The following is a 17,658-nucleotide window of genomic DNA, read 5'->3' as shown; positions in this document are numbered from 1 at the left end:
TTGGGCAAGGTCATCGGTAAGTAAGAAGGGGTGACCAATATGATGGAAATACACATAAGAGTGAGAAACAGAAGGAAGACTACTAGTGCACATGAATTGGGTCATCTTCCAGTAAAGAAGGTTTACCAGTAAGGCATAACACAGGATGAAGACTTTTTGTGTGCTATGAAGGCACAACAACCAGTTAACAAAACAAAAAGGATGTTTGATGTTCATACCGATAATATAGTCTAAACAGGTAGTCAACCTAGGTCGACAAAGTATGTCAAATCGACAAAGGAGGATGTCGACAAGTATGATAGCTAGATTCTAGGTGAAGGTATTGCACAAGTCAGTGGAGTGTGCATTGATGAAACAAATCTGCATGCAGGTTGACTTTAATGAGGAGTCTGCAAGTCACGAAGGATGCCAAAAGATTGTCGCTCGAGGAAGACTAGCTCAAAAAGTAATCGCACTGATCTCACAAGAAGATTTGATCTTCATACCTATTAGGTGAAGGAAACATCAGAACCATTAATGGCGACTGACAAAGGAAAGCAGAAAATCGTGTTGTAGAACTCCAGATTTAGAAATCGCAAATTGGAATGTGAAGTTCTTTTTGTGATTGAACGTTGTCATAAACATCATATCCTTGAAAAGTAGATCATAATAGAGGTGATTCAGATTGAGCAGAAAAAGGAAAACCTAACACGACAATGTTTGAATGCATTCTTGGTAGGAAACCATGAATATAAATACATGAGCTCGAAATAAAGAAGGTGGATGCTTAAAGAGAAGAAAAAAAGAAGAGAGAGATTAAGTGTAACAAAGGAACATTTTGCCTTAGAATTGATTCTATGAAAGTTGCATAGCGAGTAAGAAAGAAAACTAGTGAGAGGGTTTAACCGACAGTAATTGAGTATTGATATAACTCTAGCAGGTCCAACAGTTAAGAAAACCAGTGAAGTGTGATAGAGAAAAGAAGCATCCAAGTGTGACACGGTATGTTGTGAGACTATGTGAGAGAGAGAAATAAGAGAAGCCAAGAATTAGAGAGTGATCTCGCAATTGGTAATGTGAGATCTAGTGGAGAAGAAAAGACTATCAACTAATAGTAAGCCATTTGATCAAGAGTTAGAGAACTCATTTCCAACAAGAAGCCTTAAAACTACATCTAAATTGTATTTCAATATATACATCACCTAGTTGGAGCTTGGTGCTTGGGTTGGTGCTCTTTGGGTCAGTGCCCTAAAATAGAAGGGGTTGGTACTCCTTGGGTTGGTGCCCTAAATCTTTGTAATCCAGTGTTTTACGTGTGAGGCTAGATTGGAGCAGTAGTCTCTAGCAACATTTCTCACCTTGGTTTTTCCCATATTGGGTTTTCCTCGTATATCCGGTGTTGTTAGTTATTTTTTTGTGATTGTTCTCTTTAGTTTCCTTTTTGGCTTTACCAGTTTGATGGTTTGGTGCTTGAGATAATAACAAGTATTGTGAAGTTTCTTTAAAAGTGAAAAAGGTTTAGGAACCACTGATTCATGCCCCTTTTAGTGGTACTCTGTGTTTGACAATTGGTATCAGAGCCAGGTTCCTGGTTATATTTAAACCCTTGGTAGATTCTAGACTCAGAACACAATTACAAGAAATGAGTCTTCTTCCTCAAAAGCTCCCATGTTTGATGGATCCAATTATGCCTTCTAGAGCAGAAGAATGGAGACCTATATTTCCTCCCTTGGTATTGATGTGTGGATGTCTGTCAAGAATGGTTATGTTGTTTCTAGTGTTCTTCCCACTGATCTAGATGCCAAAAAAGAGTATGAGAACAATGCAAAGGCCAAAAATGCTATCTTGAGTGGACTAACTGATAATGAGTTCGTTAAAGTCATGCATTGTGCATCAACCAAGGAAACTTGGGATAAATTGTAGAGATTATTTGAAGGAGATGCAAAAGTCAAAGAGGCCAAGCTGCAAGTACTAAGGGGCCAACTCGAAGGCATCAAGATGAAGGATAATGAAAAGATTTTAGATTATCTTCAAATATTTGATGAAAATGTAAATACAATCAAAGGACTTGGTGAAGAAATTGCAAATGAGATCCTTATAAAGAAGTTACTTAGGTCTCTTACACCTAAGTATGATACAAAGGTGTCTTCCATAGAAGAAGCCAAGGATCTGAAGATCTTTTCAATGGATGAACTATTTGGCTCACTAATAGCCTATGAGATGAGAACTGTTGGTGATGCTTCCTTAAGAAAAGAAGCAGTGTTCAACACTACCCAAAAGGGAAAAGAAGTAGCTACTCATAAAGGATCCAGTGAAGATTCTGATGCACAGGTAGTAAAATTTGTCAAAAAGCTCAAAAGAGGATCTAACAAGTATAAAGGAAAGCTACCACTCAAATGTTTCAACTGTGGTAAGCTTGGACACTTTGCTGAAAAATGTCCTTGCAATGAAACTGGTGGAGATGCGTGAAAAGAGTTTATCAAATCTACTGGGAAAGATAGAGAAAGAAATGTCTATGGGCAAGGAAGGAGAGGCTACCAGAAGCATAACATCCTCTACACTATTGAAGATGATGTTACACATGAGGAGAGTGCACCAGAAGATGACTTCCATGAAAATGATAGAAAGTTAACCTCTTTATGGCACTTGATGAACTAGTTGGTGAAGATGAGGAAGAAGAGGATATTGAGGCTAAAGTGGATTTAGAAGGAGAGCTCATAAGTGCTCTTGAGGAACTGAGTAAAAAAAGAAAAGAACTCAAGAAGGTCAAGAACGCAGTAGTAGATGAACAAGGTCTCTTGAAGCAATCCCTGGATGAGTCCAATCAAGTCATATCTGACTTGAAACTGCAGCTGGAAGAAACCAAGAGAACATGTGAAGTTACATCCTCTGATCTAATGAAGAAGGAAAAGGAGCATCAAGATCTTGAAGAAGAAATAGTGAAGCTCAGAAAGGAGCTTGAAGAAAGTAAGGAAGAAATAAAAGTAAGGAGCAAGTATGAAGGCAACACTACAGCCTTAGACAAGATGTTGAGAAAATAGAAGCAATCCAAATATACCGGTGGCTTAGGCTTTGAAAAAGGTCAAGGTTCAAACAATAAAGACACATCTGATAAAGAAATCAAGTTCAGCTCCTCAAATGAAGGTGAAGAAAAGAGGACATCCAGTGTAGGAAAGGATACTAGTAAAAAGACATATGCGAATGTTGTTGGAAATCACCACACAAACTGGTATACACAAGCAATGTCCATTATCAGTGCAATGGATATGGTCATAGGAGTTTTGAATGTAGGAAGAATAAACCAGTGCCCCACAATAATTTTAAGGATTTATATTTAAATAAAAATATGAAATGCGATAACTGTCAAGAGTTTGGACACATAGCAAGGTTGTGCAAAAACAGGAAGATCGAGTAGAAGAAGACCAATCCTGATCAAGAACCGATAATTGAACCTAAGCACAATATAGCAGTTGACAAAAAGAAGGAAACCAAATTAGAATGGGTTGAGAAAGAAAAGGAAAAGGCATAATCAAGTCTCATAGTGCAGACTTCCTTACATGTTGAAAGGAAAAATCTATGGGTTGTAGATAGTGGTTGCTCCAACCAAATGAATGGTGACAATAGGAAACTCATCAAACTTGAAGACTGGAATGGTGGATTAGTAAGATTTGGAGACAACTCATCCATCAAAATAAAGGGAAAAGGCACTCTAAGTATTGATGGAAAATTGAAGGCACATGATGTATATTATGTGGAAGGCCTAAAGTACAATTTGTTGAGTGTGAGTCAGATGTGTGACAAAGGTTATAAATTCACCTTTGACTCAATCAATTGTCAAATAAAGAAAGACAGTACCGGTCAGGTTGTGGTAGAAGGAAAGAGAATAGATGACAATGTTTATAATCTGAAGGAATTCTATGAGTCCAAATGCATGATAGGACAAGTTGATGAAATTTGGTTGTGGCACTTAAGATTAGGCCACATAAACTTTGACAACTTAGTTACAGTAAGTAGAAGGGAGTGTGTTAGAAATATTCCACCCATCATCAAACCACTAAGCACATTTTGTGATAAATGTGTGAAAGGAAAGCAAACTAAGGTGAGCTTCAGGACAAAAGAGCACAACACCTCAAGACCACTTGAAATTGTGCATACAGATTTGTGTGGTACAACTAGGACAAGAGCACTTGTCAGTGAAAGATACTTTATTCTCTTTATTGATGATTACTAAAGAATGACATGAGTTACCTTCCTGCAAGATAAATCACAAGTGTTTTATAGATTTAAGATCTTTATGAAGATGGTGGAGAAAGAAAGTTGGTGCAAATTAAAATGTCTAAGATCAAACCAGGGTGGAGAGTTCACATCAAATGAGTTTGAAGATTATTGTGAAAAACATGGAATTAGAATGCAATATTCAGACCCTAGGACACCACAACAGAATGGTGTGGTAGAAAGAAAGAACAAGATAGTTAAGGAGATGGCCAAAACCATGTTAAATGAGGCTAGTCTACCAGACACATGTTGGAAGGAAGTTGTTCATACTGCTGCATATACTTTGAGCCAGGTTCAATTAAGAACAAACAACAGAATGACACCTTGTGAGTGGTGGTATGACCAGAAGCCATCAGTCAAATACTTCAAAGTATTTGGCAACAAGTGCTTTATCAAGAGAGATATGGATGGTCTAGGAAGTTTTGACTCTAGAAGTGATGAAGGAATCTTCCTTGGTTACTCATCTAACAAGGCATACAAATCCTATAACAAAATACTAAGAAGAGTCATTGAGAGTATGCATGTAAAAGTTGATGAGGATATGCACAAAGGAAATCAACCTTAGGTTAATTAGTATGATGATTTTGATGATGAAGGTGATGAAGCTTAGTTAGAAAATGAACTAGAAGAAGCATTCAAGAAGACTCCAAACTGGTATGTGCAGCTGAAGAGAAAATTTTGGGAAATATGAGTGATGGTGTGTAGACTAGAAGAAGAGTTTCCTAGAATGATGAGAAAACAAAACTTTGCCTCATGACTGAAGTAGAACCTAAAACATTCAACCAGGCTAGAAAAAGAAGAATTGATGGATGCCATGGAAGAAGAACTACAACAGATTGAGAATAACTAGACTTGGCAATTAGTCCACAGACCGGAAGACAAAAACATCATTGGCATTAAATGGGTCTACCGAAATAAGATGAATGAAGAAGGTAAAATTGTTAGGCATAAAGCTAGACTAGTGTGCAAAGGATACTCTCAGGTAGAGGGGATTGACTTTGAAGAAACATTTGCATTAGTAGCTAGATTAGAAGCAATTAGAATGTTTCTATCCTTTTCTGCCTACAAGGGTTATAAAGTATATCAAATGGATGTAAAATTTACCTTCCTAAATGGAAATTTAGAAGAAGAAGTATACATGGAGCAACTGGAAGAGTTTCTGCTACATGATGTTGAAACACTTTGTGTGCCAGTTGAAGAATGCCATGTATGGTCTAAAGCAAGCTCCTAGAGCATGGTATTCAAGATTAGATCGGTACCTGAAGGAGAAGGGATTAAAAAAGGGGAGTGATAACATAAATTTGTACATAAAGAAAGATGGGAACGACATGATCATTGTGATTGTGTATGTAGATGACATTATCTTTGGAGGCAACAAGGACACCCTCCGCAAAGAATTTGTTGATCAGATGTAGTCAGAATTTGAGATGTCAATCCTTGGTAAATTGACATAATTCCTTGGTTTGCAAATATTACAGCAAGATAAGGGAATCTTTATCTCATAAATCAAGTATGCAAAGGAAATGTTGAAGAAATTCCATTTGGAGGATCGTAAACCAGTAAGTACCCCCATTGTGATAGACAGTGAATTGTCCAAAAATGATGAATCATCGATGGTGGATCAGACTCTGTAGAGATCCATGATAGGAAAGCTATTGTATGTAACTACTTCTAGACTAGATAAAGTACAAGTATTATGCATGGTGGCTACATTCCAAGCTACACCTAAGAAGTCACATATGAAAGTTGTAAGAAGAATCTTTAGGTACCTACAAGGGACACTCATTTATGGACTACGGTACCCTAAACAAGGATATTTTATCTTGGAAGCATACACTAATGTTGATTGGGTTGGTTGCATTGATGATCAGAAGAGCACAAGTGGTGGTGCATTCTTACTAGGTGATCGATTGGTCTCATGGCATAGCAAGAAATATGACTTGGTCTCTCTATCAACTGATGAAGCAAAATACATTGTTGTTACTACATGCTACCCTCAGGTGATTTGGATGAAGCAGACCCTCAAGGACATTTAGGTGGACATCAAAGATCCTATTCTCATCTAGTGTGATAATTCGAGTGTAATCAACATAATAAATAATCCTGTGATGCATTCTAGAATAAAGCAAATTGCTATCAAGTATCATTTTCTTAGAGAGTAGGTTGAAGGACAAAAGGTAAGGATGGATTATGTCTCGACCGGTGAACAAGTAGCAGACATTTTCACCAAACCATTATGGATGAGCACCTTTGAGTACCTTCGACACAAGGTGGGAGTTGTGTCATATACCTAGGAATGATTTATGTGGTTCAAGGGGAGTGTATCGTACCCTTTGTCATTGTGTCAAAGGGGGAGAAATGTACCAATATGAAATGTCTTGCGATAAGTTGACATCAATGCCAAAGGGGGAGATTGTTGGCAATTTGGCATTAAGTTGTCATTCATGTCAATCGGTTTGGAAAGGTCACCGATAAGTAATACCAATGTGATGGAAATACACATAAGAGTGAGTAGACAAAAGGAAGGCTACCGATACACATGACTTGGGTCATCTACTAGTAAAGAAGGCTTATCGGTAAGGCATAAACCGGGATGAAGACTGTTTGTGTGTTATGAAGGCACAACAATGGTGAGTAGAATAAAAAGGGTGTTTGATGGTCATACCGATAACATAGTCTAAACCAAAAGTCAACCTGGATCGACAAAGTATGTCAAACCGACAAAGGAGGATGTCAAAAAGCATGACAACTAGATTTTAGGTGGAGGTATTGCACAGGTCGGTAGAGTGTGCATCGATGAAACAAATCTGCATGTACATCGGCTTTAATGAGGAGCCCACAAGTCACGAAGGATGCCAGAAGATTGTGGCTTGAGGAAGAATAGCTGGAAAAGTAATCGCACTGATCTTGCAAGAAGATTTGATGTTCATGTTAGGATTCCCAAAGATACTAAGAGGGGGGGGTGAATTAGTATCTAACTAGTATATGGATTTTCTAAACTTATTATATAAAATGTATCTCAAAACAGTGTACCGATAAACAATAATTAATGTAGTAAATAAGAACAATAAGCACAACATGAAAAGCATACCATAACAAAATATTTTAATGTGGAAATCTAGGTGGGATTTGTGACCCACAATATTTGCTTACTGGCCAATAAGGGAATATTACTAATACAATAGGGGCCTGCACATACAGGAACGCCAAGTGCCTAGATATCAATGCTCAGTTACAAAAGAAGTCTCACTAACTTACAAAAATGGATTATGCAAATCCAAGATGATGTACTGCTACAAAAGGGCATCTGCTATGCTAGATCTAGTACCGGTTTAAGCTTTGTAATAATTATAAACCCTTTTCCAAACTCTACCTTAATATTCACACATTAGTTTTGCAATAATCTAACCATATCTGCTTCTCCTAAATGATCTACAAGATCTCATACTTATATGAGTCTTATTACAATTCGCCATGTCATCTTACAAAAAGATTTTACAATTAAATACAAAATACAAATAAAAAAAATCCTGTCGACCAGGGTGCCGGTAATCATCTTTTTCAGTGCCAGTGAACTGTATGCAAGTGTAGAGTCTATCGGTGTTAGTGCCTGCCGCTGTCATATGATTATAGGGTTGCCATCAATGAAAATACCTTCAATCACATACAATTTCTCATTGGAGTGTGCATTTGCCAACAATCTCCCCCTTTGGCATTGATGGCAACACTCTTGAGAAAAATCCAAAAAGTGTTGTCCAAAAAGATATGCCAAAAACTATCAAAACTATGTTACCAAAATGTCTACTCGCCCTCAGCTGATGATGTCTTTTGCTGATTATTTTTCTCATCTCCACTACTCCCCCTTTGGAATCAATGACAAAGGCTATCATTCAATGTCAATTGAGTGTGGTTCTTGTCTAGATCCTTGTAACTGATGGGTTACAATTTGATAAATATCCACCAATACAAAATTTAGACTGTTGTTCAATCTTTCACTTTCCTTTATTATTGCTACTTCAGTCCTTTGGATTGTACCGATGAGAAAGTACATTTTCTCTTCTAGTGTCTTAAGTCCTGGAACAAGAGCCTCAGAAATCTCCTTTCTCAAAGAGATGAGGATATCCAGTTTAGGACTTAGTCTACACTTCAGTTCTTTTGCTTTAAACTTTATCTTTTCCTTGTCTTTTTCAAGCTTTTCTATTTTCTCTTCAAAAATTTCTATTTCCTTCTCAACTACCGATAATGAATCCGATGAACCTATCAAGTTGTCAACAATATCATTGATTTCCTTTTGAGCTATGATGATTTCTTTGTCTATACCCTCTATCAAAATGTTAGTTTTGCATGTGTCTCTATACAATTTCTTGAAGTCCAAAATTATCTTGCCTAATACTGGTAATAAGGTTTCCATTTGTTCCTTATTCTTCTTGATTACCTCCTCAAAGAATTTTTCCTTCTCTTTATTCATTTTTTCTCTGAAGGTGTGTTCATTTATCTTATCAAGTGTTATTAGGTTACCGGTTATATATTTAGACAATGTGTCTAATTGGCTCAAAGAATCTTTATTTTCTATGTTACACTTTGGAGCTATCATCTTCAAAATTGGTAAAGTATCATCTATAGCCTTATATGCATGTGCATTACACTCTATTATTTTTTTTATTGAGTCTAATAACACCTCTGTTATATTAGTTGGCCTAAATTCAGTTATGGATGTTCTGGATGACTGTTCAACTATCTTCACAATCTACAATCTGTTGGTGATAGCAATAGCTTTGCTTTCCTCTTTCTCTCAAGGATCTATTTGAGTTTGCATTTCTACTACCAGAGGTTTGGGCTTGTCAGATGTAGCCGGTGGCACTGTCCAAGTATGTAACTATAAAGAAGCCTATTTCTCTACTTGTTTCTCAATGTTTTTCTCAGTAATAACTTGTTGCTCTGTTGATTTCTCTTTGTTCTCTCCGGATGGTGTCTCTGTTTGTGCCTCTAATGATTTTACTGTGTTATCCACTACTAGTTTTTGTGATTGTAACTCTGATTTATCTATCGGTTTCTCTTGGTTTACCTTTGTACTATCTACTTTTGGTGACTCGGTAGATACATTAATGTGTACACTTGTGGTATCCGCCTTTCCTGTATGCAGGGGATCATTTGATATTTCAGTTTGTTTCTCATTCCCAATTTCAGTGTTTCCAACTACAATATTTCCTGTCGGTGGCTCTATTGCCACATCCCTCATGTCAGTTGTTTCTTTATCCACCATAATATTGACTTCCTATGTGTCAATGTTCATTATGTATAACACTTCTGAATTAGGGTTTGTATCTTCATGAGGTGTTTCCATACTCTCTGTTGTTGGTGGAATATCAGTGGAAGGTGGGGGTAAGTTATCAGTTATCTTTATGCTTGGAGGTCCACCTACATTTCCTTTCCCCTTATCCTTATCCTTTTGGTAGACTTTGATAGTCTTTGGTGTCTTAAGCTCTTCTTGTTTTTCTTTCTCAACAAAAAATGTATCCCACTTGTATGCAGTCTCTTCTGATATTTTATTTACTCTGTCTACCATCAGTGCTACATGCCAGTAACCAGTTGAGAATACTGTCTAGTTTTGCTCACTGATTAACTCATCAATCTCTTGAGTTGAGTTCACTAGGTAAACTGCAAGTAGTTTTCCTATTTTGATCTTTTTATCTAATTCCATAATACCTAACCTTCTAGCTTCTATCCTTCTATACAAGTCATTTGGTATATCATCAACAATTTCCATCAAAAATTTCTTATAGATATCAAGATGTAGTATAACACTATTCTCTATACTTTCTTTTTCATCATTTGAAAGTGTGTTATACAACTTGTTGATGTTTGTCAATTTGCAATTTTCAGTTATCTCATCCAAAAGTTTGTCAAAAGGAGGAATAACATGTTTCACTTTTCTTTTCTTTGGGGTCAATTTCTTAGCTGGAGGCCTAACTGCCTGTTGTTTTTGTCTTGTTTTCTTTGGAGTAGGAGTAGGTACCAGTGAGGGTTTTCTTTTCCTCACTAACCTTTTGAACTTAGTCAGTATCTCACGGTGTGAAGAAGTAGCAACCAGTGAAAGATGTGCTTCTGGTTGTAATCCTTCCAATTCACTCTCCTTAATACCAGTTTTGTTCAGTACATCCTCTTTGATTTCTTTAGCCTACCTTGCTCCTTTCCTAACTATCTGCTCAATTTTCTTAATCCTTTTCTGAGATTCAATGTCACTTTCAATTGTTTCAGCATTGCCAAATACTTTTTTTGTCAGTTCCTTAGGGTCTTCTAAGAGGGATTTTTCATAGGTTTCAACTATGTTCTTATTTGCCTCATATCGCATCTTTATGACCCAAACAGTCCTAGGGACAACTTCCCCCATCCAAATTTCATCTTTCTTGATCACAAAGCATATCTCCTTTTGATATTTGTCAACAATAGATTGAGATAGCCTTATTCTAGTCTTCATCCTAGCCTTTAATGCTTGAAAATGTTCATTTATGTTTTTCTTCCTCTCATCACCCATATTGTTTAGAATGTCTAGTAACTATTTTCCTACCGGTATGTCAAAACCAAAGTCTTGTTTGCCAATATCAGGAACCTCCTTAGTAATGTATATCATTAAACACACAAGCAGATTGCCAAATCTGAAAGTCCCTTTCTTATCACCTTTAATTTTCTTTAAACTGTCTATCAGTTCATCTTTTAGCCACTCACATACATCAATCTTTGCATTGTTATTCACCATGTCATATGCACTTTTGATACACAAGCTAGAAACTAAGTTTAGTTTGTTGGCATGTGTAGCCTTGTATCCAAGAATCATGCTAACAAATCTAACATTGATATCTTTTACATCATTTACTCTCAGGGATCTTTTGTCAAAAGTTGCACCAGTTAGGGTCATAACAGTGTCATTTGGAACCCTTTTAGTTTTGTCAGGCCTACTACAGGTGGAAGGTAAGCCTATTACTGCCCTAATTGCCTCTTTGGTAATCTTATGGATGAAATCCAACCAAAAGAACTCCCCATGTAGTCTACTCAAGACAATCCTTGTCACATCCTTGGTAAAATCAAGAATACTAAGGATTTCCACAAAACCTAAGGTTTCAACTATCTTATGTTCCAGTTTAACATTTCCATTTTCATCACAAATTATAGTTCAATACATGTTCATTATTTCTTCAGCTCCTAGTTCATCAATATGACAATGTATATAGATTCTAGGGTACTCAACATATACTACTCCTTTGGGAATTTGATAAAATGCTCCTAGAGTATCAACTTTCTTCGCAATTTTGGGAATGATTTTAAATACAGGCCTAGGGCGTTAACAACTTCAATCACAGTAGGGTTTGCAATAAATTCAGGTGCAGAGGAGGAAGCCATTGTTATAAATACCTTTATCTATCTTTAGGATGATTTTCTTGGATGATTTGCTTCACTTCACGCTATGGATGCCTTCACTTGAGATTTTTGAGCTCTCTAGAAGTTTGAATGCTCGGTGAATGAAAAAGAGCCAAGAATATTTTCTTTACAATGTTATATCCTTCAACTACCACATTTAATGCTTACTCGTTAAGTCAAAATTAACACATCTTGCCGATAAACAAGTATTTCGACTTCTCATCATCAACCGAGGGTAAATTAGCATGTTTTTCAATTTGTTGCCATACCCCCAAAGGATTATTTCTTAGTTAGATGAAGAAACTCCTACCGGTGGAGTGATACTCTGTTCTACAGGTGAAAGAATAGCTTCACTAACACTCTGGTCTGACTTTATAATCTATTTCTTTGAAAATTCTTGCTTTACCTCTTCAACCTTCTCTTTACCTTTCAAGCTAGGTCCTTTGTTATTTACCGATGATGCCTTACTTCTACAAAACTTTGCAATATGCCCAATCTTGTTACAAGCATAACAAGCCACATTGTTTTTCTGAATAGCTTTTCCATATCCTATGCCGATATGTGTTTTGTATTGATTAGATAAGTGTCCAAATCTTCCACAATATAACATCTAACATTCATTCTCTATTTTTTTGAGTTATGACCAATTTTATTGCATTTAGAACATTGACCGGTGCGTGCATTATTATTTTGATAGTTTCTAGATATGTACTGACTTGCTCTATGACCATACTTGTTACAATTAAAGCATTTCCCATTGAATTTGTAAGCATTAGGTTGTCTTACCGGTATACTATGATCATGATTTTTTATAGTACTGGAGCTTTCACTAGATTCAAAGCCAAGACCATTTGTATCTCGATTAGGTTTCTGATTCTTCGGCATGCTATAAAGTACCTTTGAGCTTTTGTTGAATTTCTCTTTGTGTTGATTTGTAGTAGCCAACTCATTTTCCAAGATTCATTTCTGTTTGATGAGTTCAGTTCTATCATTTTGTGTATGCATCAAGTCTGTCTTCAACATATCATTTTCATGATTGAGTCTTGTTTTTTCATTTCCAACATCATTTAGTCTTCTAACCAAGTCATCTTCATTCTTCTTCCTATCTTCATTGTCTTTACAAAGCCTCATGGTCATATCTTGCATCTCATTCTTCATTGTACTATTTTCTTGTCTCAGTTTGTTCACAAGGTCATTAAGAGTTTCTTTCTCATCATCATTACTCTGCATCTTCTCAAAAAGTTCTATTCTCTTGTTCCTTACAATAGTGAGATTCTCTTGAAGTCCCTTAATGATTTTCTGTGCAGCCTTTAGATCATCTTCAAGTTTGATATTCTTCACCTTTTCTGCATCATAGTTTGAAAGAGTTGTTTCCAATTGCTTTCTCAAGTTTTCCATCTCTACTAGTGTCATAATCTTCCTGAAGCAGTTAGGCTTTTGAAAATAGAGGACCAGGCTCTGATACCAATTGTTAGGATTCCCAAAGATACTAAGAGGGGGGGTGAATCAATATCTAATTGATATATGGATTTTCTGAACTTATTATATAAAATGCATCTCAAAACAGTGTATTGGTAAACAAGAATTAATGTAGTAAATAAGAACAGTAAGCACAACATGAAAAGAACACTATAACACAATATTTTAGCGAGTAAACCTAGTGTGGGGAAAACCTTGGTGGGATTTGTGGCCCACAATATTCGCTTACTAGCCAATAAGGGAATATTACTGATACAATAGGGGCCTGCACATGTAGGAAGGCCAAGTGCCTAGAGCTCACTACTCAGTTACAAAAGAAGTCTCACTGACTTACAAAAATAGATTATGCAAATCCAAGATGATGTACTGCTACAAAAGGGCATTTTCTATGCTAGATCCAGTATTGGTTTAAGCTCTGTAATAATCATAAACCCTTTTACAAAGTCTGCCTTAATATTCGCACATTAGTTTTGCAATAATCTAACCATATCCACTTCTCCTAAATGATCTACAAGATCTCATACTTATATGAGTCTTATTACAATTCACCATGTCGGCTTACAAAAAAAATTTACAATTAAATACAAAATACAAATAAACAAAAATCTTGTCAGTCAGGGTACCGGTAATCATCTTTTTCGATGCCGGTGAACTATATGCTGGTGTAGAGTCTGTCGGTGCCAGTGCTTGCCAGTATCATATGATTGTAGGGTTTCCATCAATGATAATACCTTCAATCACCTATAATTTCTTATTGAAGTGTGCATTTACCAGTAGTATGTACCTGTTAGGTGAAGGAAACAACAAATCCATTAACAAAGGAAAGCATAAAAGCATGGTGCAGAACTCTAGATTTAGAAAATGGACATTGGAATGTGAAGTTCTTTTTGTGATTGAACATTTTCATAAAGATCATATCCTTGAAAAGCAAATCATATTAGAAGGGATTTAGATTGAGTAGGAAAGACTATCAACCGCTAGTAAGCCATTTGATCAAGAGTTGCAGAACTCATTTGCAACAAGAAGCCTTAACTATATCTAAATTGTTATTCAATATATACATCACCAAGTTGGTGCTCCTTAGGTTGGTGCCCTAAAACATAAGGGGTTGGTGCTCCTTGGGTTGGTGCCCTAAATGTTTGTAAACTAGTGTTTTAATTATGTGGCTAGATTGGAGTAGTAGTCTCTAGTAGCATTTCTCACCAAGGTTTTTCCTATATTGGGTTTTCCTCGTATATCCAGTGTTGTGACTTGCATTTGCGTGATTGTTCTCTTTAGTTTCCTTTTTGGATTTACCAGTTTGATGGTTTGGTGCTTCAGATAATAATCGGTATTGTGAAATTGCTTTAAAAGTCAAAAAGGTTTAGGAACCACTGATTCACCTCCCTCTCAGTGGTACTCTTTGTTCAACAAATATGTGCGTATTTTGTTTACAAAATACAACAATTTAAGAGCATAATTAAGGAAAATATAGAAAAATTATGTGCTACCATATTGCATTATCTAAAAAGGATAATCTTTAGAAGTTTGCAATGAAAACTAGTTCTCAATCAGGTGGTCATGAACTTGTAGAGGAATTGTTGGTGTAATTTGTGGAATAGGTATTCTACGGAACGCATTAGAGGTTGTCCAAGAAGAGAAAGATCTAGTTTCTCAACAGGTATGCATTTTTCTTAATTGAGCCTCAAGGAACACTTGTTCTACTCTACTGACGGTTTTTAAAAATTTAAATAAATATGTGCCTATTTTGTTTACAGAATATAGAATTTTAAGAGAATAATTAAGGAAATTATATAAAATAACATGTGCATTTTTAAGAAAATAATTAAGGAAATTATAGAAAAATTATGTGCTAACATATTGCACTCTCTAAAAATATTTATAAGGATGCAATGGAAACTAGTTCTCAATCAAGTGATCATGAAATTGAAGAGGATTTGCTCGTGTATTTTGTGGAACAGCTATTTTGTGGAATGAGTTAGAGGTTGTCCAAGAAGAGAAAGATGTTGTTGCTCAACAGGTATGAATTTTTCCTAATGGAGCCTCAAGGAGCACTTGTTCTACTCTACTAATAGTTTTTAAAAATTCAAATAAATGTGTTCCTATTTGGTTTACAAAATATAGCATTTTAATAGCATAATTAAAGAAATTATAGAAAATAAAATGTGCATTTTTAAAAGCATAATTATGGAAATTATAGAAAAATAGCATTTATCTGGAAATTATAGAAAAATTATGTGCTAACATATTGCACTGTCTAAAAAGAATAATATTTACAAGGATTGAATGAAAAATAGTTCTCAATCGGGTGATCGTGAACTTGTAGAGGAATTGTTAATGTATTTTGTGGAACAGGTATTTTGTGAAACAAGTTAGAGGTTGTCCAAGAAGAGAAATACAAGGAGAAAGAAGAGAAAGATCTTGTTGCTCAACAGGTATTCATTTTGCTCAATTGAGCCTCAAGTAGCACTTGTTCTACTCTACTGACGATTTTTAAAAATTCAAATAAATATGTACCTATTTTGTTTACAGAATATAGCATTTTAAGAGCATAATTAAGGAAATTATAGAAAATAGCATGTGCATTTTTAAGAACATAATTAAGGAAATTATAAAAAAATAGCATTTTTCAGGAAATTATAGAAAAATTATGTGCTAACATATTGCTTTATCTAAAAAGCATACACTTTACAAGGATGCAATGGAAACTATTTCTCAATCGGGTGATCCTGAATTTGAAGAGGAGTTGCTGGTGTATTTTGTGGAACAGGTATTTTGTGGAATGAGTTAGAGGCTATCCAAGAAGAGAAATCCAAGGAGAAAGAAGAGAAAGATCTTTCTCAAAAAGTATGCAAATTTTCTTAATTGAGCCTCAAGGAGTAGTTGTTCTACTCTACTGACGGTTTTTAAAAATCCAAAATAAATATGTGCCTATTTTGTTTACAAAATATATCATTTAAAGAGAATAATTAAGGAAATTATAGAAAATAGCATGCACATTTTTAAAAGCATAATTAAGGAAATTATAGAAAAATAGTATTTTTCAGGAAATTATAGAAAAATTATGTGCTAACATATTGCACCAAGTCTAAAAAGGATAATATTTACAAGGATGCAATAGAAACTAGTTCTCAATCGGGTGGTCATGAACTTGTAGAGGAATTGCTGGTGTATTTTGTGGAATAGGTATTTTGTGGAACAAGTTAAATGTTGTCCAAGAAGAGAAATCCAAGGAGAAAGAAGAGAAAGATCTTGTTGCTCAACATGTATGCATTTTTCTTAATTGAGCCTCAAGGAGTACTTGTTCTACTCTACTGACGGTTTTTAAAAATTGAAATAAATATGTGCTTATTTTGTTTACAAAATATATCATTTAAAGAGAATAATTAAGGAAATTATAGAAAATAGCATGCACATTTTTAAAAGCATAATTAAGGAAATTATAGAAAAATAGCATTTTTCAGGAAATTATAGAAAAATTATGTGCTAACATATTGCACCAGGTCTAAAAAGGATAATCTTTACAAGGATGCAATGGAAACTAGTTCTCAATTGGGTGGTCGTGAACTTGTAGAGGAATTGCTGGTGTATTTTGTGGAATAGGTATTTTGTGGAACAAGTTAAAGGTTGTCCAAGAAGAGAAATCCAAGGAGAAAGAAGAGAAAGATCTTGTTGCTCAACATGTATGCATTTTTCTTAATTGAGCCTCAAGGAGTACTTGTTCTACTGTACTGATGATTTTTAAAAATTTAAATAAATATGTGCTTATTTTGTTTACAAAATATAGCATTTTAAGAGCATAATTAAAGAAATTATAAAAAATAGCATGCACATTTTTAAAAGCATAATTAAGGAAATTATAGAAAAATAGAATTTTTTCAAGAAATTATAGAAAAATTATGTGCTAACATATTGCACTGTCTAAAAAGGATAATCTTTACAAGGATGCAATGGAAACTAGTTCTCAATCGAGTGATCGTGAACTTGTAGTCAAATTGCTGGTGTATTTTGTGGAACAGGTATACAATTGGTAAAACATATAGTCGGTTGTTCTCTCTCATAGGCTAAACTATATTTTGAATTTTCATTTTGGATTGGGGCATTGAAATGGGGCTTACTTTTGCATTTGGAACTGCAGGGCAAGAAAGAATTCTTTGCTTCATGCTTGTTCATATGCTATGACTTGATTAGACTAGATGTGGCTTTGGAACTTGCATGGATGAATAATATGATTGACTTTGTGTTTCCATAACTACTTTAGGTTCTTGATATACTCTAATGATTCTATGAATATTTTAAGTTTCTCTTTAATAAACATTTTAAATCTTCTGCAAAAATAAATATGTGCCTATTTTGTTTACAGAATATGTATGCTCAACTTCTTCCCCTTTTCTTTTCCAGCACCTCCAATGCCTGGCATGGGAGGTTGCTTTCAGCCAGGTATGAGTGGAATGGGAATGTCTCCCATGCCAACTTATGATATGCCACCTATGGGTGGTTATTGATGGA

Source organism: Cryptomeria japonica, chromosome 4 (genome assembly GCF_030272615.1).
Source record: "Cryptomeria japonica chromosome 4, Sugi_1.0, whole genome shotgun sequence".
NCBI classification, from domain to species: domain Eukaryota; kingdom Viridiplantae; phylum Streptophyta; class Pinopsida; order Cupressales; family Cupressaceae; genus Cryptomeria; species Cryptomeria japonica.
Note: the sequence above shows the minus strand (reverse complement) of the source record.